At 43.5% G+C, this 25070-nt stretch overlaps 1 protein-coding gene across 2 annotated transcripts in view; it reads left to right on the top strand.

Annotated features, from left to right (window-relative positions):
• Positions 1 to 1471: 1471 nt before the first annotated feature.
• grinaa (glutamate receptor, ionotropic, N-methyl D-aspartate-associated protein 1a (glutamate binding)) overlaps positions 1472 to 25070 on the top strand; it is a 50113-nt gene continuing 26514 nt past the window's right edge. The window contains exon 1 of one of the 2 annotated variants that reach the window (XM_052017007.1): positions 1472 to 1628. The gene's annotated coding sequence lies outside the window, so the exon portion shown is untranslated. Of the gene's footprint in view, positions 1629 to 1650; positions 1718 to 25070 lie in introns of those variants that run through there. The other variant, XM_052017008.1, reaches the window with a different exon arrangement.

Here is a 25070-nt window from a genome sequence, read left to right as displayed (position 1 = left end):
AGTAAAGCTAAATAAACAGAAAAGGGAGAAAGGGAGAAACAGACAAGGGACAAGGCTGGTAGCATAGGGAACCATGGTTGACGAGGGATATTGAGGTCCTGGCCGGGAAAAAGGAGTCATGGGTCAAGCACAGACAAGTGGGATCAAGTGAATCCCTGAAGGAGTAGGGGGGATGCAGAAATGTACTAAAGAAAGAAATCAGGAGGACAAAAAGGGGTATGAGATAACTTTAGTAAAGAAGATTAAGGAAAATCCAAAGAAATTTTATAAGTATATTAAGAGAAAAAGAGTAACTAGAGAGAGTATAGGGCTTCTAAAAGACCAAAGGTGACACCTTTGTGTGGAGCCACAGGAGATGGGCAAGGTCCTCAATGAATATTTCTCCTCTGCTTTAACCATGGAGAAAGACACGAAGTCTTTGGAACTAGGAAAAGTAAATGGGGAGGTCTTGGTGATAGTCCACATTACAGTAGAGAAGGTGCTGGATGCTTTAAAAGGTATGAAGGTAGACAAATCTCCAGAGCCTGACAAGTATATCCAAGAACACTGTGGGAGGCTACGCTATCCTGTCTCCCTGACCAATCCCACACCTACTCCATCCCCAATTTACCCCTCACTCCCAATCTCCCAAATCCACCTCCACCTCACCCCTAGTCTCCCTCCATCCCCCTCCTCTAATTCCCCTCCATCACCATCACCTAATCCCCCTCCATCCCCCTCTCCCCAATCCTCCTTCATCCCCCTCCCCTAACCCTCCGTGCCATCCCCTCCTCTATCCCCATAACCCTCTCCGACCACCTCCCCAACCCCCCTCCAACTCACTTCCCTCACCCTCCATCCACCACCCTAACCCACACATCCCCTCCCCAACCCTCCTTCATCCCCCTTCCCCAATCCTCCTTCATCTCCCTCCCCCTCCCCATAACCCTCTCCAACCACCTCCCCAACCCCCCTCCAACTCACTTCCCTCACCCTCCATCCCCCTCCCCAACCCTCCCTCCATCCCTAACCCCCCTCCATCCCCCTCCCCTAACCCTCCCTCCATCCCCTCCCCTAAAGCCTCCCTCCATCCCCCTCCCCTAACCCTCCCTCCATCCCCTCCCCTAAAGCCCCTCCATCACCCTCCCCAACCCTCCCCTAAACCCCCTCCATCCCCCTCCCCTAACCCTCTGCCATCCCCCTCCATCCCCAACGCCCCTTCATTTCCCTCCCCTAATCTCCCTCCCCCTCCTCCTCCTCCTCCTCCCTCCCCTTCCCCTCTCCCCCTCATCCTCCCCCCATTCCCCCCTCATCCTCCATCCCCCCCATCCTCCCTCCCCTCCATCCCCCCCATCCTCCCTCCCCTCCATCCCCAATCCTTTAACCCCCAATCTCCTTCTAATCCCCCCAATTCTCCCTCCTCCTCCTCCTCCTCCCGTCTCCGTCTCCCGCCCCCTCGGGCGCCCCCTCGCGCCGCCCGCCGCCTGTTTCTGCTGCGCGCCGCCGGCGAGCGGGAGCGCGCACCGTGACATCGAGCGGCGGACGGGCTCGGGCTTGGGGGGGGGGAGTCGTCGCTAAGTCGTCGACCGAGGCGGAGGAAGAATCCGAGGTGCGTCGGGGATCGGCGGTGTGGAGTCGGGCCGCGGCAGGTAGGCCTGGGTCAGGGCTCCGGCTCCTCTGCGGAAAGTCATCGGGGGAAAATGATGGGAGCGGGGACTCAGGTGGACGGGCCTTCGCGGTAAACGATGCGCCAAATATCCGAATGATCCGTGTTTATTTCTGATAACATTGAACTGATATTTAATGTAATAATTTCCCCCTTCTGCTATGTAAACTTCTTTTTCTTGGTGCGTCAGAGAGGATGAGGAGGCGATACTGTAAACTGCAAGGAGGAGGAAGGGGACATGGAGGTATTTGTGGGGTTGGAGGAGCAGGGAGAGAGGGACATGGAGGTATCTCCGTGGGTTAGAGGCATCGGTGAGGATGGAGGAGGAGGTATCTCCGTGGGTTAGAGGCATCGGTGAGGATGGAGGAGGAGGTATCTCCGTGGGGTAGAGGCATCGGTGAGGATGGAGGAGGAGGTATCTCCGTGGGGTAGGGGCAACGTTGAGGATGGAGGAGGAGGTATCTCCGTGGGTTAGAGGCATCGGTGAGGATGGAGGAGGAGGTATCTCCGTGGGGTAGGGGCATCGGTGAGGATGGAGGAGGAGGTATCTCCGTGGGGTAGGGGCATCGGTGAGGATGGAGGAGGAGGTATCTCCGTGGGGTAGGGGCATCGGTGAGGATGGAGGAGGAGGTATCTCCGTGGGTTAGAGGCATCGGTGAGGATGGAGAAGGAGGTATCTCCGTGGGGTAGGGGCATCGGTGAGGATGGAGGAGGAGGTATCTCCGTGGGGTAGGGGCATCGGTGAGGATGGAGGAGGAGGTATCTCCGTGGGGTAGGGGCATCGGTGAGGATGGAGGAGGAGGTATCTCCGTGGGGTAGGGGCATCGGTGAGGATGGAGGAGGAGGTATCTCCGTGGGGTAGGGGCATCGGTGAGGATGGAGGAGGAGGTATCTCCGTGGGGTAGGGGCATCGGTGAGGATGGAGGAGGAGGTATCTCCGTGGGTTAGAGGCATCGGTGAGGATGGAGAAGGAGGTATCTCCGTGGGGTAGGGGCATCGTTGAGGATGGAGGAGGAGGTATCTCCGTGGGTTAGGGGCATCGGTGAGGATGGAGGAGGAGGTATCTCCGTGGGGTAGGGGCATCGGTGAGGATGGAGGAGGAGGTATCTCCGTGGGGTAGGGGCATCGGTGAGGATGGAGGAGGAGGTATCTCCGTGGGGTAGGGGCATCGGTGAGGATGGAGGAGGAGGTATCTCCGTGGGGTAGGGGCATCGGTGAGGATGGAGGAGGAGGTATCTCCGTGGGGTAGGGGCATCGGTGAGGATGGAGGAGGAGGTATCTCCGTGGGGTAGGGGCATCGGTGAGGATGGAGGAGGAGGTATCTCCGTGGGGTAGGGGCATCGGTGAGGATGGAGGAGGAGGTATCTCCGTGGGGTAGGGGCATCGGTGAGGATGGAGGAGGTATCTCCGTGGGGTAGGGGCATCGGTGAGGATGGAGGAGGAGGTATCTCCGTGGGGTAGGGGCATCGGTGAGGATGGAGGAGGAGGTATCTGGGTTAGAGGCATCAGTGAAGAGGGGGTGTTGGAGGAGGAGCTATCTCTGTTAGGGATGCCAGTGGGAGGGGGTGGTGGAGGAGGAGAAACGTTTATGGGTTAGAAGTGTCACTAAGGTTGTGTGGGAGGTCCAAGGGCCTTGGGTTTTCTCTGACCCAGGATAGCTGTCAGGATTAACAAGACAGAGAGTTAGATTTCCTGACTGGAAGCACAGCCTGCATAGAGTGGTTGTCAGGGCTTGTCCTTCTGTTTACAGTTTATAGGTAACACTTACTTTTAAAGGAACTCAACTGACTGGACTGTTGCTGATCCAGCAATGCTCAGAGCATCTGGCATCTCATTGATTTCCTCATCCTGATGAGCACTAGAATCGCCAAGGCTGTGGGCCAAGGACTGGAAAATGGGATTAGTTAAGATGATTACTAGATGGTTGGCATGGAGGTGGCAGGTGGAAGGATCTGTTTCTGTGCACTATGACTGTGTAGAAATATTAACATTGTGCCTTGGAGCTTGTAGAGTGACGGGGTCTTGCTGTAATTCACTGTAATGAATTGATCTGTACGAACGGTATGCAAGACAAGTTTTTCACTGTACCTTTGTACAAGTGACAGTAATATACCAATTTCTCATGTGAATGTCGGAGTTTGGTATTTGGAAATATCGGTTTACTCAGACCAGTTTGAGATTCAGAGCACTGTTTACACTTGCTGGCTCCATGGATTCTTTTTTATGTACTGGCAGGTACAATCCAGTTCTGAGCTGCTTGGAAGTGACGTAATTGTGATCAAAGGCTAGGTATTTCTTGGGTAAAGTCGTCCAGCAAAGTGCACAGTGTCTGAATACGTTTGGAACAATAACCATGGAAGGCTGAGATTAGATTGTTTTCTAAACTGGTCAAGTCCTTGATGTGTTGAAAGAGGATTGTGGTTTTTAGATGACGTTGATTTCCCAGCATAGTAATTTTTAAATTGTACTGGTATGTCCCATTTCTTAAATAAGCCAGTTTTCATAACCATCTGTGTATGGAAGTTTGGTTCATGTGTGGCCGCTCCCCACAGATTGGGACCTTGTTTTTAATGAGGTGATTTGCAGTGGCAAGGTTCTGATAGTACACATTGAGATGTCCAGATATAGAGATCTAGAATCTTGATTTTGCAGACTCAAATGGATCTTGTATTCTACCTATGGGTCACTTGCAGCCACTTATTTACTCTATCTCTTATGTGGATTTAGTGTGTTTAATTAAAAAGGCACCTGTGCTGATGAGTAATTGAAGTTGCCAGTGTTTGTATGACATCGAGTAATGGTTGAGCAGAAATTTCATCCAACTAAATATTGGAAAACCCAAAGTTCCATCACAAACTTAATTCCTTTCCTGTAGACTGTACCCCTATCCCTGTCAAATGTTTGGGAAAATGCCAGAATATTCACAGTCTCAGTGTTATGTTTGACCCTGATGTGAGCTTCAGACCACATATCCACACACTAGGGCTGTTGCCATCTCCATGATATAGCTCTACCCTGCCCTTTCTCATTTGCTGAGACTCTTATCTGTGCTTTTTTGTTATTTCTGGATTTCAAGATTGTCCCAGCTGACCCTTATTACACTTCATCTGAAGCTTCAGTACTCCAACCTTAACTTGTACTAAGCCCAGTTCATCCATCACAATTTCTGCTGATAATTATTGACTCCCAGGCTGGAAATACTTGTATTAAAATCTTGTTCTTGTTTGTCAATCCCTCCATTGCTTTCCCTTTCCAGTTGAAAGTCTCCATTTTGCTGCTCTGCTTCTAAGCATCTTTGACAGTAATTCTCTTCACTTCCTCTTTACAGTTCTCCTTTTGATTATGTTGTATTTCTTGGTGTTAAACTTTAAGTGCTCTTATGATGTTTTGCCATTTTATATAAATTAAAGTTATTGTGGTAATAAACTATTCCGAGCTCTGCAATTCTTTAATTAAGGACCTCTCCTAATCCCCCTCCTCAGTTACTTGGACCCATTAAATCAACTCTATTTGCTTCTTCAAAACCCTTCACTTAAAAAAAAAGTTGCATCTTTATACTTAGCTGTACCCCATTCCTGTTGTTTATTAGTTTTATGAATCATCCTGTTGATAATTTGAGAGGATCCTTTAGGCGTAATATGTCTGACTCGTGATAACCCATTCTAATCAGTATGAAACTGCAGGCCTGCACAGGGTAGTGATGTAATGCAATGCACCAGAATGCAGAGATTGTCCTTGGATAGGGTGAGAGTTTTTATGTCCTGGATCATCATTCTACTCTCCTTTTGTTAAGTAGACACTCTTTCTAACTGAATTTATTGTTCAGTTCATGGATGGAATTAATATATCAGAGGTGGATCAATGTTCACTTCTTTTGCTGACTTCAGCTTGAATGTTGGGAAAGAAAAAAACATATAATGTTCCTGTTGCCAGGTATTTAATTTTCATACTTATCATTTTAGTTGTTAAGCATTCTTCCCTAGCTGTGTAGCCAAAATAACCAGGGATCTTTTTCACTACTTTTTTTACATTTATTTCTTATGATAAGAGCCTTCATACTTCACTCCCACCTCCCACATTTTTTGCTGTCTGCTTTGAATATTTTGGTCATTACAGTCTATTGGCATAATTATTTCTCCCTATTCTGTTTTAACTCTCTTTTTATCATCCATATATCTCTATTGGGAGCAACAACGATTTCGCAGTTGTAGTACTGTGCACAAGATGCACATTTAACAATAACTGCAGTGTTCTTGCTTGGGTGACTGAATAAATCAACTGGGATTGGTTTAATGACATCTTTTAGCATTTGCCATGTCATGGTACTGTGTAAGATTGATATAGTTTCTGACCTATTTGGGCAGTAGGCTTACTTGTTTTCTGTCAAGTTTCAATGAAGCAGCAAAGTTGTGCATAGCAAGATCCTGAAGAGCAGTGAGAAGAATGAAATGGTTTTGTATGATTTGATAAACCCTGTTTTTTTTCTCAGTAAAACTGATAATCTGAACATTGAGAAGATTCTATTGAAATAATGAAATCTGTGCTCTTCTGGAACCAGCAGACAGATTTTTGGCTCATCAGGAAGATGGACATTTCAATATTAGCAGCACTTTCTATGCACTTCTGAAATGTTGATCTGGAATATGTACTTAAAATGTTGGTTAAGGGACCTGAGTTAGTGGTCAGTTGACCGACAGTGTGGATGCTGTTATTGAATCTGATGGAGCATTAAACTCTGCTTTGTGGTAAATAATCTAATTTTTTTTTGAAAGGGGGGGGGAAAAGGTGATACAGCCTTGGGATTACATATGGATTTCTCCTTATTTGGCTGTAGGGTACCATTCTGTCCTTTAATTTCCTTTTCTGCTTTGTTTCTCCCCTTGTTACTTCCCCTAAAAATGTTTCTCTTCAGGCTTCTGATTTGGATATTAATTTGAATAATTTGTTGTCATCAGTGACAGGGTAGCAATTAAGGATAGTGCAGTGAAGGATGCAGCACTTCTGAAAGAGCCTGGGGTTTTCCAGGAGAGGTGGAGTAGGCAAGTAGTGCTCCACCAAGCAGGAGGAGCAATGCTTGCCACTCCCATGACACAGGATATTGTGGAGCCCTGCGATCATTATAAATTATTCCCAACTCTCCAGTGCTAATATAGTGAGCTCATTGATAATACTTGCACAGATAGCATTAGCTTGCAGTACAAAGTATCTGTGAAATAATTTCTAATTATTGAGATTGATTAGGTTCAACATTGTCGACTATGATTTAGTGGGTGGCGATTTTCCATCTGAGTCAGATTTGTGAGCAGGTAGGGAGTATGCTGTCTTTCGGCTGAGATGTGTTCAGATATGAAAGATTCCATTGAGCTTGCTTGAAGAATAGTGGATGAGTTATCCCGGGGATTCTGGGCAGCATCTGTTGTTCAGTCAAAACCAAGCTATCTGGTCATTATGCTATTTGTGGGACCTTGCTGTGCAAATATTTCTGTATTGAGGAAACAAAGCAGCCAATGACTGCACCCAGGAAGTGTTTCAGTGTAAATGCTTTAGACATTCTGAAAGGGATATGAAAGTTGCAACGCAATGCTCTTTTTCAGTGATTAAATTGTGTTTTTTTTATAGTCTGCAGTTATTCAGTTTATTCAACAAAGCGGTGGCACATAACTTCGTTATCAAACACTTTTGAAGCAGTTGTTACCTTGACAACTATTGGTCTGCATGCTATCACAGGCACTTCCTCTGTTTTCTCCACCATCTCCTCCCCAATTTAAAACACATTTGTCTACTCACTTGAAAAATAAAAATCTGCAGATGCAGGAAATCTAAAATAAAAACGAAAAATGCTGTAAATACTCAATCCCACAGTGCTGCTAGGTGGGGTTCTGACTGGATTTGAACCCAGCAACAATGAAGGATTTATTGGGATGATATGCGACTTGTAGGTGTTGGTGTACCCACATTGCTGCTGCCCTTGTCCTTCTACGTGATAGAAGGCTCAGATTTGCGAGGTGCATTTGGAGCCTTCGTAGGTAACTGCTTTGCATTTTGTAGGTAGCACACACTGCAGTCACCGTGTGCTGGTGGTGGAGGGAATGCATGGGGTGCAAATCAAGTAATGGTCTTGGGCTTCTTGAGAGTTGTTGGAGCTGCATTTGTTAGAGCTAGTAGAGAGCATCTCGCCATGCTCCTGACTTGTGCCCGGGTGTGTCAGGAGGTTAGTCACTCATTGTAGGATGGCTTTTTGTTTTGAAGCTTTGAAAAACGTGGTTGCTCCAGTTAAGTTTCTGGTCAGAGGCTCCCAGGATGTTGGTGGTAGAAGATATGGCAATGATAATCTTGTTGGTTAGACACTCTATTAGTACTAATCTTCATACCTGACGCTTGAGTTGTGAATACTACTTATCAGCTTGTGTCCCCATTTGTCCAAGCCTTGCTAAATGCAGGAATGGGGTTGCTTCCTCTTCTGAGGAGTTGTGAATAAAATTAAATTTTGCTTAATCAGTGGTGAACATCTGCATCTAGATCTTCTCTCCTGTTTTATTATCTTAAAATGCTTATTGGGAACTTTGGTCTACATCATTAACAAACTTAAAACATGTCTTTTATGCATGACATCTTGTTCAAGTTTGGTTTTGGACAAAGCATTGCTACATCCTTATCATAAACAGTTCTCTGTCCCATAACAGATTGATCTGATCTTAAGAGGTCTCCTGTAATTTTGCCTCCAGCTACATACTTGTGACGCCCTGACATTGGATCAGTCCTTCCTCTGTTCCCTGATTATAGGCTGATGATTCTTCTGTACAGCTTTCCTGAAATCCTCTGCTTTCAAAAGTGTTTACCATGTAACAAACATAGAAATGTACCTCCAGTGGAGAAACCTAGAAATGTATATTCAGCCATCAACAAAGCCTGTGGCCTTTCTCAATGGGAATTGTGATTGGATGCAGTCTCAATTACAGCCCAGAAGCTAACAATGTGGGAGTGGTGGAGAGGAGAGTCATGCGAAAGTAGTGTGGTGGTGTTAGTATTTTTGTATATTGGAGAGAAGAACTAACATAGAACATAACAGCACAGTACAGGCCCTTTGGCCCACAATGTTGTGCTGAAATTTTATCCTGCTCTAAGATCTATCTAACACTTCCCTCCCACATAACCCTCCAATTTTCTATCATGCATGTGGCTATCTAAGAGTCTCTTAAATGTCCCTAATGTATCTGCCCCCACAACCTCTGCTGGCAGTGCGTTCCACGCACCCACCACTCTATGTATAAAAAAAAACTTAACCCTGACATCCCCCCCCCCCATGCCTTTCTCCAATCACCTTAAAATTATGCCCACTTGTGTTAGCCATTTTTGCCCTGGGAAAAAGTCTCTGACTGTCCACTTGATCTATGCCTCTTATCATCTTGTACACCTCTATCAAGTCACCTCTCATCCTCCTTCACTGCAAAGAAAAAAGCCCTAGCTCGCTCAACCTATTCTCGTAAGATGTGCGCTCCAATCCAGGCAGCATCCTGGTAAATCTCCTCTGCACCCTCTCTAAATCTTCCACATCCTTCCTATAATGAGGCGACCAGAACCAAACACAATACTCCAAGTTTGGTCTAACCAGAGTTTTATAGAGCTGCAACATCACCTCGTGGCTCTTGAACTCAATACCCCGATTAATGAAGGCCAACACATCATAAGCCTTGTCTTCTTAACAACCCTATTATCACCCTGCACGGCAAACTTGAGGGATCTGTGGACGTGGACCCCAAGATCCCTCTGTTCCTCCACACTAAGACTCCTGCCATTAACCTTGTATTCTGCCTTCAAATTCGATCTTCCAAAGTGTATCACTTCACACTTTTCTGGGTGAACTCCTCTGCCACTTCTCAGCCCAGCTCTGCATCCTATCAATGTCCTCTTGTAACCTACAGCAACTTTCTACATTATCCACACCACCACCAACCTTTGTGTCATCTGCAAATTTACTAACCCACCCTTTCAAATCCTCATCCAAGTCATTTATAAAAATCACAAAGAGCAGGGGTCCCAGAACAGATCCCTGCGGAACACCCCCAGGCAGAATATGCTCTGTCTGCAACAACTCTCTGTCTTCTATGGGTGAGCCAATTCTGAATCCACACAGACGAGTTTACCTGAATCCCATGCCTCCTGACTTTCTGAATGAGCCTTCCATGAGGAACCTTCTCAAATGCCTTACTAAAATCCATGTACACCACATGCACTGCCCTACCTTCATCAATGTGCTTTGTCACATCCTCAAAGAATTCACTCAGGCTTGTGAGGCATGAGGTCTGTCCCTAATCAGCCTATGCTTCTCCAAATGTCCATGAATCCTGTCTCTAAGAATCTTCTCCAGTAATTTGCCCACCACTGAAGTAAGACTCACTGGCCTGTAATTCCCAGGGTTCTCCCTACTCCCTTTCTTGAACAAAGGAACAACATTTTCCACCCTCCAATCATCTAGCACTACTCCCATGGTCAGTGATGACACAAAGATCATTGCCAAAGGCACAGCAATCTCTTCCCTTGCTTCCTGTAATAACCTTGCATATATCCCGCCTGGGCCCAATGATTTATCTATCCTAATGTTTATCAAAAGTTCCAGCACATCCTCTTTCCTCACGTTGACATGCCCTAGCGTATCAGCCTGTTGTATGCCATCCTCAAACATTAAACGTAACATACCCTGTTGTACGCCATCCTCACAAACGTAAACAAATTAATTAGAAAGTAAACTCTTCAACTTTTTAAACATTTGTGTATTGAAAAGAACCATCAAACATCAGAGAGACAAGATGCTGCAGATGCTGGAAATCTGGAGCAACATGCAAAGGTGCTGGAGGAACTCAGCGGGTCAGGCCAGCATCTATGGAGGGAAATCAGAGTCCTGATGAAGGGTCTCGACCCGAAACGTCACCTGTCCACTTCCCTCCACAGATGCTGCCTGACCTGCTGAGTTCTTCCAGCTCCTTTGTGTATTGCATCAAACCTTAGAAAGCCTTTACACAAGCAATTTGCAAGTTCTGAGCTTTGGCAGGGATTAACATAAAGATACTAAATAAAAATATGTTTTAATCTTGTCAGCACTGTGCCCATCACATTAAGACTCTTCATTTGAACTAGCTTTGTCACTGCTGGCTGTGGAATTTTGAGTGTTAGTTGGTTATTTTTAATATGTAAGTGAAATCTCTGGCGACTGTTCCTGTTGGTTGAACTTGGAAAACTCATGATTTTTCTCTTCTGTCAGATGTTACAGTGCCTTAACTTTGTGAATACACTTCATTTTATTCATGTCGTGCAATGAATTGCCTAGCAACACCAGTGTTTGTGCATTAGTGGCACGAAGATGGGCTTCTGTTCAGTGGAAGAAGGATAATTCCTTCACCACCATCTCAAAATAGAATTGGGTCAATTTTCAAATTATTAGGCTTTGGTTAACAAACTGCTGGTAAAGTGTAGCCAGTTTGCTTTCAGAAATGCTGAGTAGCATGCATTCCTTTATAATTAGGTTTAGTTATGCTGTGTTTCTGAAGCACCCACATGCTGATGTAACTTCATGTGATCAGTTCATAATTGGAAACTCTTTCGCTGGGGGAAGACTGTAGGATTTCTAATTTGGCAGCTGTGTTCTGAATTCTGCTGGTCTGAGCTAGGGCAACTTTGTTCTGCTGTTATCTGTCTGTGAAGTACACAATGACTTCGCTCCATTGTAATTTACTTTTTAAGGAATAAAATTCAGAAATTATGGACTTTTTTTGTTTCAGTACTTTTATTTACTTGAGCAATGAATATTTCATTTATGAATTGGCCTAATTTTAAGCATTGTTTGAGTCCTGAATTCTTTGGGCCTGTTTTCAAAATACTTGGGTAATGTGCAGGTGGATAGTAAGTATTTGGTGCTGTTATCATTTACCCACTAATTCTAAGAACCACAGACTCAAGAATCAGTGGGTCAATGATAACAGCACTAAATACTTACTATCCACCTGTACATTTTCCAAGTATTTTGAAACCAGGCCCAAAGAATTTGATTTGAATATTTGTTTTGCAGTGTAGATGAGATTTTTAGGTAGATAAGATGAATATGTCAAATTCACTTCATTGCATAGGATCCTGAGAATTTACAACGTTTTATCTTCATACTTTCTATTGTCCAGTCTATTGGGAATTTGAGCCACTGTATTATGGTGTTAAATATGAAACTCTGTTCACCTGAGATCCCAAATTTTGCAAAACATTCTGGGGTTGGCATTGTTGTGCATCAATGTTCAGTTATTGTGGGTATCGTTGCTACTAATCATGATGTAGTTCAGTTGCCCGGAAGAAAACAGTTAAAAATGCACTAAAATTTAAAATGCAGCCTGGAATTCAGTCTGCTGATACCCGTATAAGGTGGCTTTGTTTAATATGACTGATAAAATATAACTTCGCTAATGTACGTTCTCCCCCTGTCTTCGTGGGTTTTCACCATGTGCTTCAGTTTCCCCTCTCATTCCAAAGACATATGGGTAGGTTAACATAGGTTTAAATGGGCGGTGCAGACTCGTTGGGCTGGAAGGGCCTGTTACCCTGCTGCATACATAAAGTTTAAAGGTTTTCTCCATTTTAACATTTTATTTTCTACTTCATGTTGTGGTTTGCACATATCTATGCCTTCATAAGCTAAAATGTTGTTTGGTATGTGGTCTGAGTACACAAGTTGTATTAATGGCAGTAAATTTTGTGTACGAGTGGTATCCGTACAAGGGTTTCTGTGTTCCTACTAGAGCTTGTAATGTTGCAAACCAGTTTATTCCTTTTATCAAAGAAACTTCACAATAAGAGTTACAGAGACAATTTTCATTGCACTGACTAAACCCTTTTCCCCAACCCCCTTGGCTGGGGATGGGACATTTGAGATGCAGTATTTATTGCCTTTTATAACTGATCGTACTTCGCTCTGAAATGCTTTGAACTATTGAGGAAGAACTGTATGAAAACAAATATTTTATTCATGAGACACTGTAATTGAAATTGGAACAGTTGCTCCAGAACTGTGGTTTAGTCGTGAATTGTACCAAGGTTGAAGGTGCTGATCTTTTACTTTGCCCACCACCCTGTTAAGTATATGGAGGCTACTATTTATAGACCTGTTTTGCGTAGGATCCTGTGACTGGCAGTCTTAAATTCCAGTGCTATGACTGTCCTTGGTACAGGGAAAAATTTGTTGGGAAATAGGAACTGCAAAAGGTACACAGAGAGTTGTACTCCTCCTATTGTGCAAATGGTCGTACTGAGATTTTAAAAAAATTGTGTGGGGAGCCAGGGTGCATTTCACGAATGAGATTTCAGTTATGTGGCAAGAATACAATCTGATTTTAGTGGAATAAAGTGGAGATCTGATAAGTTATTCAGGAGCTATAACTATAGGTTATTCAAATAGTTGGGGGGGGGGGGGTGGGTAAATTGATTATCTGATGAAACCACAGAGTTATCTCCAAAGAACAAAAGGAAGGGCTTGGAGAAAATGTACTAAGTGAGGTGTGTTGTGACATTAGGATACCAGAACTGCAGAAACAGGTTTTAAAACAGACATCTTCAAAAAAAAATCATAAAGATTCAAAAGAACCTTTTTGAATCTCAGCCTTAGATTAGGTAAATTCAAGGTAATTTAGGTAGAACACTTTTTTTCAGTCTAAAGAGTGGTGATGCTCTGGAACTTGCCACCTAGAAGGTTGGGAGAGATGGTAAACCTGATATTATTTAAAATGTAATTGGAAAGACACCTAAGATGCTGAAACCTACAAGACTGAAGATTGTGAGCTGCTATTTAGGATTCATTTAAGAAACTCATTTAGTTGGCATGAATGTGATGGGTAGAATAACCTGTTTCTGTGTTTTAAATTTGTGATTCTATGAGTACAATTATGACATTTTAAAGGCATTTGGATAGTTACATGGATAGGAAAGGTTCAGAGGGATATGGGCCAAACTCGGACAAATGGGGCTAGCTCAGTTAGGCAACTTGATCAGCACGGATGAGTTGGGCTGAAGGGCCTGTTTCCTGTGACTCTATGCCTATGGGCATAGCGCTACCTCCGCCTAGCATGGCAGTGTCAATTTTTGTGCTCAAGTCTCTGGATTGGGAATTGAATTTGCAACCTTCTCACTTGGAAGTCATCAATTGAGGCTTAAACACATTGTTAAGCATTTCAAGCATTAGCGTGAAAAAAATTTAAATCTGATGAAGTTTGGTCAAAGAGAGGGTTTGAAGGAACGTCATAAAACAGGAGAAATGGGTAACAAAGTGTGAAGGGCATTCCAGAGGCTTGGTTTCCAGGCAGCAGAAGATGCATATATTTCTGTTAGAGGGATTAAAATCTGAGCTCTGGTGATTTAATTGGATTGTAGGACTGGAGGATGGGACAGAGGCAGGGAGAGACGAGGCTTAATGGGCATGTAATTTATAAAATGTGTTGCTAGACTGGGAGCTGGTGTAGATCAGCGAGTACAGGGATGATGTGTGCATGGGTTTCAATATGAGTTAGGATCTGAACAGTGGAATTTTTGATCACGTACACCTTGGAAGGGGGAGGGGAATCTTCAGAGTTACTGGTGCAGGAATAGAAGCCACTGTAGGTGGTTTCCTGCCTGTGGATAGATAAGAATGGAACAAGGCAAAAATAGAAAACTCAGCTGGAAGATGGAGAAGAGGCATTTGATGAGGATGGTGTGATCAACTGTGTCAGTTGCAGGCAGTTGGAGGAGGATGAAGAGTTCATCATTGTCACAGGATGCTATTTATAATTTTTGTAAGGTGTTGTTCCAGCACTGGAAACTTGATTAGAAGGGCTCAAACCATGGGAGTTGAAGAAAGAGATAAAAGATGATGATGTGGGGGGGGGGGGTGGTGGAGAGCAGGAAAGATGGGGAGCATTTACAATGTCGTGAGCCCAGGAAGGGAGATAGGGTAGTCAACAGTTTGTTGGGAGTATGAATTGAAGGAATAGGTATTGGCTGATGAGAAAGGCTGAGATTGTAGAGTGAAGGGGAAGATGGGATGAAACCAGAAAGGTGTGAATTCAGGATTAAGACTGAGTAAAAAAAATTGGATTTTGTTGGGCTGAGAAAGGAGTCAAGCATAAGAGCTGTCGGAGGTGAGGGAAGCCAAGGCAGGAGGTTCCAGATAGTTGTTGAGAAGCTGGGAGTTACCTGCTGTATTTCAGGGTGATCCTGGAATAATGAGAAATTTTGGCAGAGTTGATAAGGAACAGAATACTTCATGTGGTCTGACTACATCTGACAAATCATAAAATCACAAGAGGCTACAGCAAAGGAGGAACCAAGTTCAGATAAGGTCTCAAATCAAGGGCTTTAATTATGGAGGTGAGAGTTTGATTGAACAGATGATACAATCTGAGTCTCTGTTATATCGCATCTCCAGAAGGTTGAGGTAGATTGAGGCCCACAGGTTGAATCATTGACATTGAAAATGTTATTTGTTAATGTCTTAAGGATTAACGTAAAGGAAGTGGTGTGAGGTAGCAGATGTAAGTAGAGAATAACGCAAGCGAAGTGGTCAGATATTCCAGTACGTGATCTTTTGTTTGCTCTGTGTGTGAGGAAATCTCGAGATTGGTTGGGCTAAATTGTTACAAACATTGTGAGTTTCGTTTATTAACTTGCTTAATCTGAAATTGGAGTTTAATTTGGAGTATGATGAAATGCAGCTGTTCATTGGGAAAGAAATGGCATCATCCAAGGTTGTAAGCTGTTTGTCGTGTAAATTGGCCTATGAAAAGATTTGTCTATTCATATGAATATGTACCAATTTGTATGCATTTGCAATGTCCTATATGTAGCACTTACTACTGTGAATTCTTTTTAAAGGAAAGAATATATACTTTTTCAGATTTAAGGTGAGAGGCAAAAAGTAGAGATGATTTGAGCAGCCGCCAATTTTATTAAGCAACCTTGTTGTGATCTGGTAATGCTCAATGGGTCAGGCAGCATCTTTGGAGAGAGAACCTAGGTTAACATGTCCGATCAATAACCCATCAGATGACTAGACAACTTTCAGGTATGGACTGATAAATGACAAAGAACAGTTGTTCCACAAAAGCGCCAGACAATGAGCATTTCCAACAAGAGAGAGTCTAACCACCAATCCTTGAGATTTACCATCACTGAGTCTCCTGACATTATAAAACCTTTCCACCACCTACAAGGCACCAGTCAGCTGCAGTCCAGGACAAAGCAGCCAATTTGATTGTGAATCAGTCTTCATCCTAAATATTCATTCCCTTCACCATCGCGTTGTGGCAGCAAATGCACTGCAGTTGCTCTTAAAGTACCTCCCTAGCTCTCAACCTCTACCACTTAGGGTGGGAGCACCACTACCTGCAGATTCCCCTCCAAGTTTCACACAGTCATAACTTAAACAGTTCACTCTTTTGGGTCCAAGTTCCTATGAAGCAGCATTGTGGTGGTTCCTTCCCCAGAAGAACTGAAATCTTTAAAGAATGTAGCCCCCCCACTTTCTCAAGGGCAGTTAGGCATGGGCAGTAAAAGCTTGCTGACTTGTACCGAAAAATGAATGATCAGGAAAAGCTTCCTCAGAATACCCTTCCATCTTTAACTCTGAGTATTGACCTAACATGCTCAGCCATTCTTCATGAGACAACCTCTTCTAAGAAATTAACCAAGTGAAACTGTCTCCAAAGCAAGTCTATACTCAAACAAGAATGCTAAAATTACATGTAGTATTTCAGCTGTGGTAAGGCTTCCCTACTTTGGTACTCAATTTGTCTTGCAATAAAGGCCAACCTTCCCTTTGCCTTCCTAATTATTTGCTGTACCTGCATGCTAACTATGTATTTCTTGTGTGAGGACACCCAGGTGCCTTGTTACAGCAACATTCAAGATCCGTTTAATGACACTATTTTTCCATTCTTGAGTTTTCTTATGACAGAGGAGACCATTCAGCCCATTGAGTCTATGCTGGCTCTCTAGGCTTTTCCATTAGTCTCATTTTGTCCCCACCCCCATGTTTCCTGTTACCTTTTCTCTCTCTCGTGCCCATTAATTTCCTCCTAGTTCTCCTGAAATCCACCTACACTAGGGGTAATTCAGTGGCCAGCTAACCCACCAGCACATCTTCGGCATTTAGAAGCATCTGGAGAAAACCCAGGAGGTCGCAGGAAATTCCGCTCAGCCAGCACCTGAGGTCGGGATTGAACCTGGGTTGGTGGAACTGTGATGCACCAGCAGTAACTGCTCCATCACTGTTCTCCCTCATTCTTCCTACCAAAGTGAATAATTTTATTCCTACACTTTATAACCATTAGAATAAAACCAATAATATGTCGCCCTTAGGACTTTGGTACCAGACTAGCAGATTTTTTGCACTATTGGATATTACGCTTATTAATACCTACCACGTGTCTAATTCACCCATGAATCCTGTGAGGTTAAAGGTAGTGCAGGAAACAAAACCCTGTGAGGTTTAAAGGAAGCATGAGAATGGAACCCCAGTGAGCCAAATACTGAACCATCGGAATTTCTGAAGATAAGATATCTTTATTAGTCACATGTACATCAAAACACACAGTGAAATGCATCTTTTGCGTAGAGTGTTCTGGGGGCAGCCTGCAAGTGTTGCCATGCTTATGGCGCCAACATAGTATGCCCACAACTTCCTAACCCATAAAAACTTGAAAAATTGGATAGCAGTTTATCAGAGTGTTACTGTGGGATGTTCTCTGCATCTTAAGTTTAGTGTAGAGCTGGGAAAAGTTTGAGGCTATTCAGCCGGTTCTAAATTATATTCCCTTATGTTTAAACTTGAAGCAACTATTAGATATTAAATTTTGTTCCTTTCTTTCCTCCATCTCTAAATTTGCAGATGACACCACCATTAGTGGGCCAGATCTCAAATAATGACAAGACAAAGTACAGGAAGGAGATGGAGCTTAGTAGCATGGTTTAAAGACACAAACTTTCCTTCAATCTCAGCAAAATGGAAGAGCTGGTCATTGACTTCAGGAAGTGGGGTGGAGCACATACCTCTATCTGTATCAATGGTGCTGAGGTAGAGATTGTTGAGAGCTTCAAGTTCCTTGGTGTAAATATCACCAATAGCTTGTCCTGATCCAACCACGCTATAGCCAAGAAAGCACACCATTGCCTCTTCTTCCTCAGAAGGCTAAGGAAATTCTCGCATGCTCTTTTCTCTCCTCTTTCATTGGGTAGAAGATACTAAAGCTTGAAAATATGCACCACCAGGCTCAAGGACAGCTTCTATCCTGCTGTTATAAGACTCTTGTATGATAAAGATTGTCACGAACCAGCAACAAAAGAAACACACTGAGCATGATTCAGTGTTAAAAACTATTTTATTAATCACTACTTATGATAATACGTAAAATAGAAGTAAAAATGTTAGTATGTTAGAATTCAAAAATGTTAAACCTTGAACGTTAACCCCAAAAACTGAACTCTTCGTGTGTGTGTGTGTGTGTGTGTGTGTGTGTGTGTGTGTGTGGCAAAGTCCCAAACTCCAAGTTCAGGAATGGTTCTTAAAGTTCAGTTCCGCAAGCCGTAAGGTGAAACATGAGTAAGGGCTTCTTCAACAACCACTGTTGTCAGAAGATAAGATGTAGATGTAGAAAAACATAGAGAGAGTAAATACGAAATCCAAATGTTCCACGATGGAACCCAAACGACACTTAAGTGTTTACTCGGTAGTGACTTCCTCATCCCGAAAAGCATCCGAATCGTGGTCGTCCACACAAATACCTGTTTCCTTCTACAGGTCAGCAACAAAGTGAACTCCACTGGATTACTTCCAATTTCCATACATGGATTTCAGTGGCAGACACAGTTATTGTTTCTCATCCATCGATAGAGAACACTAGCAGGCTGGTGTCTCTCTCCCTTCTCTCTCTCTTCTTCAACAACGTCATTACGTCCTTTATCTTCTATTGACGTAAGCACGCCACACACACAAATACACACAAACTCTCTATCTTAAAGGGACATTCACTGAGTCCGTACTTGATCTCTTGATCTCTCAATCTACCTCGTCATGGCCCTTACACCTTATTGTCTTCCTGCACTGCACTTTCTCTGTAACTGTAACGCTATATTCTGCATTCTGTTACTGCTTTTCCCTTTCTACTACCTCAATGTACTTATGTTTTGAAATCATCTGCATGGATGGTGTGCAACACAAAGTTTTTCACTGTATCTTGGTATGTGTGACAATAATAAACCAATTACCAATCCATCTTGTAATAAGGCTGCCAATTTGTGTAAGTTGCCATATGGAACAACAAACGATGCTAGTACTGTGCAGATTTGGTGCCTTTTAGCTGGGGCAGCAGATGAAACTTTATAATTTGCCTTGATACGAGGGTTTGCATGGTTAATTGCCATTTAGTAGATCCATTGGAGGGCTGTTGGCCCATGGAATGAGTTCAGCAGAAAAAGCTAAAAGCTAGAAACTTGCCTAATTGGAAGATTTAACTGAATAACATGGGAAATTTTGAATTTTGCTTTTGTTATTCAGCAGAAACCCAACTGATCAGCCACAAAACAGAAGTCAGTAATCCTGCATGAAATTACTCACTTCCTGACATTTCACAGCCTTTCCACCATCTACAATAATGCACAGGTTGGGAGTGTGATGGAGTACCTTTAGCTTGTCTGGATTAAGTGCAACTCTGGCGGGGAGGGGGGGTGGGGGGTGGGGTTAGAAGAACACTTAAGGCTTGACCACTTCCAGGTCAAAGCAGCCTCTTGATTGGCACTTAATCCATCACCAAAAATATTCATTTGTTTCCATCACTGGCACACTATAGCTGCATTGCAGAATGCATTGCAGTTATGTACCGTCTACTCCAACTGTAACTGTTTAAATTGGCATCATGGTTAGCGTAGACACTAAGGGCTGAAGTGCCTGTTCCTGTGCTGTCTGCTCTGTGTTCTACATCCCAAACTGCAATTTCTGTCACCTGGCAGCCAGGTGAACACCTGAATTGCTGTTCTATTATCCTTACTGTGTCAGAATTTTGGAATTGCTTCCCCAAAAGCATTGTGGGGTTGGGAATTTCAGGATTTAGATGGTGACCACATGCATTTTAGCATTTCAAGAAGGCAGCTGACTGGGCTGGGCACTAAACGTCGGCCATGCCAGCGATGCCTATACCCTGTAAATTAATAGAACATACAGGAAAATAGGAACAGGAATAGGTGAATGAAAAGCTTAATAACTGCAGGTGCTGGAAATCTGAAATAAAACCCAGAAGATGCTGAAAGCACTCTGCATGAACCAACTGGCAAAATCCTAATCACGACAGTTTAGCAACACTGATCACTGCACTAAAGTGGACTTAGTTTTTTTGTTCTAATTGTGTTCTTTTTTGTAAAAATCGTGTATGATTTATGCTTAGTTTGTTTTTCTTGTGACTGCTGCTTATATGATGCCATGTGCCTGTGATGATGCTGCAGTAAGTTTTTCATTGCACCTGTGCACACATGTACTTGTGCATTTGGCAATAAACTTGACTTTGTTCAGCAGCATCTTTGGAAAGAGAAATGGTTAACATTTCAGGTCAGAGATCCTTTGTCAGAATAGACAAAGGGCCTTCAACCTGAAACACATTCTGTGTTTCCCAGTCCCAGACTCTACAACAACCAACGGAGATGGTTTCTGTCAATCCTATAAATTCCACTTAATCCCTTTTGGTAACTTGCCCTTTAACCTAAATTCCAAGTACAGCTCTATTTTCTTTAATTGAAGTCCAGATGTCGCTCACACTGCACTCCCTCAAAGCCAAAATATATTTCCTAAGGTGTGGCGCTTGGCTCTCATCAGTCTAACTAGGCCTATTGACAGCTATAGCATTACTTTACTCTCACGTTTCCTGGTGTTCCAGATACAAGAAATTCCATATGACCCGTTGCTTAATTTTTAGACCTTTTTATAATATCTACATGGGCACAATGTCTCTCTGGATGTCCACTGTTGACTTTTCGCTATTTAAAATATCTGATCTATCCTTTATGGATTAAAGTGAATGACCTCACATTTGACATTGAAATTTAGTTTGTCACTTAATCTATTTATGTTCTGTGAAACGTAATGCTTAGTACAGTCACCCCACTGATTAATGAATACAGTGAACAACTATAGCTCCGGCAATTACATATCCTTGTGGGATACCTCTGATCACATCCTGCCAATTTGACACATGTCCATTATCAACACTCTTAACTTCCTACAACTCAGATGACTTCTGAACCAGACTAGTAATTTGGCTACAATTCCATGGGTTTTAACTTCAGTTAAGTCTCTGAACTTTAATGAGTGGGACCTAATGTGGGAGAATATGTGCCTTGCAGAATTTTGTACGAGCTTAAAATGAGGAGTATGGATAGTAGGGAAGTTCCGTCAGGAACAGGCATTAATGAACCTTTCAGCAGCACAAGATCTGAAGTGGGTAATGTTACAGAGGTGAGGTTTGGAACCTTTATGATGAAGGTTTGGGATTGTAGTCTCAGCTCCTCTTTGAAGAGAATCAACATACAACGGTGCTGGAGGAACTCAGCGGGTCAGGCAGCATCTATGGAGAGAAGTGGACAGTTGACGTTTCGGGTCGAGACGCTTCATCAGGACTGGAAAGAAAGAGGGGAGATAGCCAGTATGCAAAGGTGGGGGAAGGGATGGAGCAAGAGCTGGCGGGTGACAGATGGATCCAGGTGAGGGAGGGGGGAGAGTGGGACTGATCGAAGAAGCTGGGAGGTGATAGGTGGAAATGACAAAGGGCTGAAGAAAATGGAATCTGATGGGAGAGGACAGTGGACCATGGAATAAAGAGGAGGAGATGAGGAGGGGAACTGGTGGGAAAAATGTATAGGTGATGGGCAGATTGAGAGGGGAAAGAGATGGAGGTGATGGGGGCCGGTGGGATAAGGGAACAAAAAAGGGGGACAGAGGGGAGTGGTTACCAGAAGTTAGAGAAATTGATGTCCATGCCATCAGGTTGGAGACTACCAAGGCGGAATACGAGGTACTGTTCCTCTAACCTGCAACTAGCCTCAACTTGGCAATGGAGGAGGCTGTGGACAGACGTGTCAGTGTGGGAATGGGAAGTGGAATTAAAATGGCTGGACACCAGGAGATCCCGGCTGGTACGGCAGATGGAGCAAAGGTGCTCGACGAAGCGATTTCCTCGCAAACTGCATCGGGTCAGTTGAAGAGGCTGCTTGCCAATGACCTCACTCAGTCTGTCTTGGCAGTTAGAAGGGAGCCTTCAGTGGGAGGGAAAGTTAGAGAGTGATGGGATGGAAGGTGCTGGATGGACAGAATGGCAGGACTAGCCAGGAGCCACAATGTTTCTGGAGAGTGTGGGGATGATACTAATGGTGAACAAAGATGTAGGTGAGAAAGATTGGCTTGGAATTTGTTAGAGGTGGGGATCTTTAGTGTGTTAAATTTTCTAAATCGTTTCCCTCTTCAGCTCAGTTCTTGGCTGAAAGTTTCTGAAGTTCAAACTGAAAGTTATGGTGAGAGAACATCTGTGACCTTGGTGAACAATGGTATCAACTGTTTATCTTGAGCAAATGAGACTTAAAGACAGAGAAACAAGAATGAAGAGGAAATACCCAAGTAGGTTAAATCAGTATAGAAAGTGAAAGATTGGAATAAGGAGAAAAGCAAACAGATATAAAATTTAGTAAATCTCAAGTTATAACATTTCACCGTTTCACTTGTTCCCTGTAATTAGTTTATTAGTTAAATCTTGTTATTAAACGATATTTTTACAGGCATGTGCCCTAAGCCAAGTTTATTGTCAAATACAGCAACTTCTTAACTCCCTGTGAGATTGAGAAAGAGCTATCTTTTAATGGTCAAGTTATGACTTCCCCGACAACTTGTGATTTTTATCTGTTCACCACACATTGTAGAGTTAACTCTCTAAGTGCTATAGGTCCATTAAATAGTGCAATTTTAACAGCAATCTCTGATCCACTGGTGTACACTTTAACTAGCAATATCAAACAGACTGGCAGGGAGGTGGGAAAGATGGGAGTTGGCAATATCAATCCTGTTGGCAAAACCTGCCAGAAACCAGATTGTTTCTCTTCTGGCAGCCATTATAAGTCTCCCTGGACTCCTTTCCAGTATTTCCACTTGTCAATTTGGAAGGCTTGTGAGTATGACAGAACATTATTTTGCTTTAATAGACAGTACTAGGCAGGAGCTGGGAGAGTAGATTAGGTGTAGCTGTTATTGGGTAAGTCCATATATGACAATTGAGGGGTCATTTCAAGGCCAGCTGATCAGAATTCAGGACCAACATCTTTCTGTGAAGAAGAAAGACAAGGATGGCAAGGTTTGGGAACTTTGAATGGTGAGATGTTGCAAATATAACTGCAAAAAAAAGGAAGGTCGAGGAAGAAAGGTTTAGGAAGCTGAAATCGGACAGCATCTTTGAAGAATAGAAAGGAAGTAGGAGAGAACTTAAACAGGGAATTGGGAGGGCTAAAAGGGGCCATGAAATGTCCTTGGTGAGCAGGATTAAAGAGAATCCCAAGGTATTTTATACATACATTAAATACAAGCAGGTAACTAGAGGGTAGGACCACTCAAGACCAAGGAGGAAATTTATGCCTGGAGCCAGAGGAACTAGGTAAAGTTCTAAATGAGTACTTTGTGTCAGTATTCACCAAAGAGGAGGAGGTTAGCAAGATTGGAGAGGAGTATGCTGATGTCCTAGGCATGTTGATATCAAGAAGGAGGCGGCGCTGGGTCTCTTGAAAAACTTTTAAGATGGATAAGTCCCCAAGGCCTAAAGGGATGGCAGTTATTGATGGAGGCAAGAGAGGATATTGCTGGGGCCTTGACAGAGATCTTTGTATCCTCTTTAGCCACAAGGTCTCAGAGGTACTGAGAATAGCTGATGTTTCCCTGTTTAAGAAGGGCAGTAGTGACAATCCAGGAAATTAGAGGCTGGTCAGTAGGAAAATTATTGGAGAAGATCCTTGGGCAAAGGATCTACTCACTTTTAGAAAAGCATGTACTTATTAGGGATAGTTGGCATGGTTTTATGTGGGGTAGGTCATGTCTTACAAACTTGATTAATTTTTTTGAGGAGGTGATGGAGATGATCAATGAGGGTAGGGCAGTGGATGTTGCATACATGGACTTTAGTTAAGCTTTCGACTGGGTTCCTCATGGTAGGTTGATCCAGAAGGCACATGAGATCCATGGAGACTTGGTAGATTGGATTCAAAATTGGTGGAGCCATAGAAGATGGAGAGTAGTGGTGGAGGGGCATTGTTCTGATTGGAGGTCTGTGACCAGTGGTGTTCAGCAAGGATCAGTGCTGAGACTTCTGTTTTTTTTTTGTGACATGATTTGGACAAAAATGTAGTTGGGCTGATTAGTATGTTTGCAGACAACACTAAAAATTGGTGGAGTTGTAGATAGTGAGGATGGTTGTCGAAAGGATTCTGCAGGATATAGACCAGTTGGAAATGTGGGCAGAGAAATGGCAGATGTTTAATCCAGACAAGTGTGAGGTGTTGCACGATGGGAGGTCAAATGTAAGAGAAAAGTATACAGCAAACAGCAGGGCCCTTGGGAACATGAATATTCAGAGAGATCTTGAGGTTCCAGTCCATAGCTCCTTGAAAGTGGCCATGCAAGTAATTAGGATGGTAAAAAAGGAACGTGGCATGCTTGCCTTCATTTATTGCAGCACTGAGTACAAGTGTCAAGAAGTCATGTTGCAGCTGTATAAACTTTGGTTTGGCCACTTTTGGAGTATTGTGTGAAATTCTGGTCGCTGCATTACAGGAAGGATGTGGAGGCTTTGGAGAGGTTGCAGAAGTGGTTCACCAGGACGTTGCCTGGATTAGACGGTATTAACTATGAGGTGAGGTTGGACAAACTGGGGTTGTCCGTGGAGCGGCAGAGGCTGAGAGACGACTTGGGAGTATATAAAATTATGAGAGGCATAAAGTAGACAGTCAGAGTCTTTTTCCCAGGGTGGAAATGTCAAATACTAGTGGGCATTGCTTTAAGGCGAGAGGGGGAAAACCTTAAGGAGATTCATAGAATATAGAACATTCCAGCACAGTACAGGCCCTTCAGATAAATCTAACCATTCCCTCCCACATACCCCTCCATTTTTGTATCATCCATGTGCCTATCCAAGAGTCTCTTAAATGTCCCTAATGTATCTGCCTCTACCAGCACCCCTGGCAGTGCATTCCACGCACCCACCGCACTTGTGTTACCTATTTCGGTTCTGGGAGAAAGTCTCTGACTGTCCACTCGACCTATGCTTCTTATCTTGTACACCTCTATCAGGTCACTTCTCATCATCCTCCTCCTCTGTTCCAAAGAGAAAAGACCAAGCTTGCT

Source organism: Pristis pectinata, chromosome 5, assembly GCF_009764475.1.
Source record: "Pristis pectinata isolate sPriPec2 chromosome 5, sPriPec2.1.pri, whole genome shotgun sequence".
Taxonomy (NCBI): Eukaryota; Metazoa; Chordata; class Chondrichthyes; order Rhinopristiformes; family Pristidae; genus Pristis; species Pristis pectinata.
The sequence above is the reverse complement of the archived record's forward strand: the minus strand, read 5'-3'. Positions and strand labels throughout refer to the sequence as shown.